Below are 3,992 nucleotides of genomic sequence, written 5' to 3'. Positions count from 1 at the left end.
CACTTTATTCGAATCCATGTAACTTTTAGCTCTGAGGGTATCTGAAAGTACGCATTTACCGCGGACGCGTTCGGTCTCTACCTGACCTGAAGGCCAGCACACAGGAACACACTGCTCAGATTCCACCAGAACTGCTGTGAGCGACTGGTGGCCTGTTGTTTTACCGATGCAGCATCTCGTCGCTGTTTTCGGTGGTCGTATTTAACAAACTGTGTAGGCGACGTTAATAATAAAGTAAAGATTGTGCCTTTCCACTTATTTGAGCTTTCCTGCCACGTCCCGGTCCTAATCCGTTATGTACGGAAACACTTCCATATGGCTATCTTCCATTCACAGCGCCAGATTTGCATCGGTTCCACATTATCTCATTACCTACCAAATTTCGCTGCCATACGATTACTGCAGCCCACACTGGACCTCTGTGACATTAATTTGCACACAGTATTTCGTTGCACTATGAGACACAGTCTATACAAAAACGTCTACGTTCATGGTTGCATGCTGTATCTGAACAGCTTCCACATATTCGTCATGCAGTGCCAAGAAGCTTTGGTTTTCATTTGTGTCGAACATACTTAGGTAACGGTAACTAAGCGAAACAAATGTAGCAATTACGAATCTATTCTATCCTCGTATCGTGATGAAACAGAACATGTAACTGCAGTAATTCAACGACCTCACGGTCACTGTCTTTGACACTCCAGCTTTTCTGCAGGTTGTAAAACCAAGGAAGAACTAACTGGATTCTAGGTATTTTTGCTACTGATTAGTATGTACCCGCTTTAAATGGTTTCGTGAAATCTACAATTCTTCCTGCAAGTTCATTGTCATATCCCTCTAATCGGTAAGCGGAATTCTTATTCTTGACTAAGCAGCAACTTTTTTGCACAGTGTGTGTACGGACTCGAACATAGTGCACGAACTGTTCCAACATGTGCAGAACTTTGGCTCCAAGCATGAGTACAAGCCGCTGTTCTTCATATCATTTAACAGCGCAATTGTGGCTGACTGCTGTTTTACAATGAGCACCACAGAGAAGGCTTTCGCGATTTTCCAAAGCTGTTATTTCATTAAAACCCTGGTCGGAAATAAAAACAAAATTATGCAACATGTCCTGCGAAATTTTCGAATCAGTCATCCTCCCCTGTGCGTGTTTGGTTATATTTTGTCCTATCAGCTTAACGCCTGGGAATTTAGTTATAAATAAAACGTTATACACATGAGGGCAATCTGTATTTATGTAATGTGTTTTAAGTGTCAAATAATTCACCTTTTGTACGAATCAGTCCCCGTATCAACTGTCGCAGACAATGTTTTATTAATAACTTACTTAGTAACAGAAGCCCTCATTCGGATTCGGACTGCAAGAAGCCCGTCTACGTACAGTAGAAATATTTGACATAACGTATGAACTTCTGACTTCTCAGAATGAGATTTTCACTCTGCAGCGGAGTGTGCGCTGATATGAAACTTCCTGGCAGATTAAAACTGTGTGCCCGACCGAGACTCGAACTCGGGACCTTTGCCTTCCGCGGGCAAGTGCTCTACCAACTGAGCTACCGAAGCACGACTCACGCCCGGTACTCACAGCTTTACTTCTGCCAGTACCTCGTCTCCTACCTTCCAAACTTTACAGAAGCTCTCCTGCGAACCTTGCAGAACTAGCACTCCTGAAAGAAAGGATATTGCGGAGACATGGCTTAGCCACAGCCTGGGGGATGTTTCCAGAATGAGATTTTCACTCTGCAGCGGAGTGTGCGCTGATATGAAACTTCCTGGCAGATTAAAACTGTGTGCCCGACCGAGACTCGAACTCGGGACCTTTGCCTTTCGCGGGCAAGTGCTCTACCAACTGAGCTACCGAAGCACGACTCACGCCCGGTACTCACAGCTTTACTTCTGCCAGTACCTCGTCTCCTACCTTCCAAACTTTACAGAAGCTCTCCTGCGAACCTTGCAGAACTAGCACTCCTGAAAGAAAGGATATTGCGGAGACATGGCTTAGCCACAGCCTGGGGGATGTTTCCAGAATGAGATTTTCACTCTGCAGCGGAGTGTGCGCTGATATGAAACTTCCTGGCAGATTAAAACTGTGTGCCCGACCGAGACTCGAACTCGGTACCTTTGCCTTTCGCGGGCAAGTGCTCTACCAACTGAGCTACCGAAGCACGACTCACGCCCGGTACTCACAGCTTTACTTCTGCCAGTACCTCGTCTCCTACCTTCCAAACTTTACAGAAGCTCTCCTGCGAACCTTGCAGAACTAGCACTCCTGAAAGAAAGGATATTGCGGAGACATGGCTTAGCCACAGCCTGGGGGATGTTTCCAGAATGAGATTTTCACTCTGCAGCGGAGTGTGCGCTGATATGAAACTTCCTGGCAGATTAAAACTGTGTGCCCGACCGAGACTCGAACTCGGGACCTTTGCCTTTCGCGGGCAAGTGCTCTACCAACTGAGCTACCGAAGCACGACTCACGCCCGGTACTCACAGCTTTACTTCTGCCAGTACCTCGTCTCCTACCTTCCAAACTTTACAGAAGCTCTCCTGCGAACCTTGCAGAACTAGCACTCCTGAAAGAAAGGATATTGCGGAGACATGGCTTAGCCACAGCCTGGGGGATGTTTCCAGAATGAGATTTTCACTCTGCAGCGGAGTGTGCGCTGATATGAAACTTCCTGGCAGATTAAAACTGTGTGCCCGACCGAGACTCGAACTCGGGACCTTTGCCTTTCGCGGGCAAGTGCTCTACCAACTGAGCTACCGAAGCACGACTCACGCCCGGTACTCACAGCTTTACTTCTGCCAGTACCTCGTCTCCTACCTTCCAAACTTTACAGAAGCTCTCCTGCGAACCTTGCAGAACTAGCACTCCTGAAAGAAAGGATATTGCGGAGACATGGCTTAGCCACAGCCTGGGGGATGTTTCCAGAATGAGATTTTCACTCTGCAGCGGAGTGTGCGCTGATATGAAACTTCCTGGCAGATTAAAACTGTGTGCCCGACCGAGACTCGAACTCGGGACCTTTGCCTTTCGCGGGCAAGTGCTCTACCAACTGAGCTACCGAAGCACGACTCACGCCCGGTACTCACAGCTTTACTTCTGCCAGTACCTCGTCTCCTACCTTCCAAACTTTACAGAAGCTCTCCTGCGAACCTTGCAGAACTAGCACTCCTGAAAGAAAGGATATTGCGGAGACATGGCTTAGCCACAGCCTGGGGGATGTTTCCAGAATGAGATTTTCACTCTGCAGCGGAGTGTGCGCTGATATGAAACTTCCTGGCAGATTAAAACTGTGTGCCCGACCGAGACTCGAACTCGGGACCTTTGCCTTTCGCGGGCAAGTGCTCTACCAACTGAGCTACCGAAGCACGACTCACGCCCGGTACTCACAGCTTTACTTCTGCCAGTACCTCGTCTCCTACCTTCCAAACTTTACAGAAGCTCTCCTGCGAACCTTGCAGAACTAGCACTCCTGAAAGAAAGGATATTGCGGAGACATGGCTTAGCCACAGCCTGGGGGATGTTTCCAGAATGAGATTTTCACTCTGCAGCGGAGTGTGCGCTGATATGAAACTTCCTGGCAGATTAAAACTGTGTGCCCGACCGAGACTCGAACTCGGGACCTTTGCCTTTCGCGGGCAAGTGCTCTACCAACTGAGCTACCGAAGCACGACTCACGCCCGGTACTCACAGCTTTACTTCTGCCAGTACCTCGTCTCCTACCTTCCAAACTTTACAGAAGCTCTCCTGCGAACCTTGCAGAACTAGCACTCCTGAAAGAAAGGATATTGCGGAGACATGGCTTAGCCACAGCCTGGGGGATGTTTCCAGAATGAGATTTTCACTCTGCAGCGGAGTGTGCGCTGATATGAAACTTCCTGGCAGATTAAAACTGTGTGCCCGACCGAGACTCGAACTCGGGACCTTTGCCTTTCGCGGGCAAGTGCTCTACCAACTGAGCTACCGAAGCACGACTCACGCCCGGTAC

At 48.5% G+C, this 3,992-nt stretch overlaps 1 non-coding gene across 1 annotated transcript; it reads right to left on the bottom strand.

Moving 5' to 3' along the window:
* Nucleotides 1–1,492: 1,492 nt before the first annotated feature.
* Trnap-cgg (transfer RNA proline (anticodon CGG)) lies at nucleotides 1,493–1,567 on the bottom strand. Its single transcript has one exon. It is a non-coding gene; the product is annotated as a tRNA-Pro (tRNA).
* Between the last annotated feature and the right edge of the window lie 2,425 nt (nucleotides 1,568–3,992).

Source organism: Schistocerca serialis, unplaced genomic scaffold (assembly GCF_023864345.2).
Source record: "Schistocerca serialis cubense isolate TAMUIC-IGC-003099 unplaced genomic scaffold, iqSchSeri2.2 HiC_scaffold_1353, whole genome shotgun sequence".
Taxonomy (NCBI): domain Eukaryota; kingdom Metazoa; phylum Arthropoda; class Insecta; order Orthoptera; family Acrididae; genus Schistocerca; species Schistocerca serialis.
Note: the sequence above shows the minus strand (reverse complement) of the source record. Positions and strands in the feature narration are given on the sequence as shown.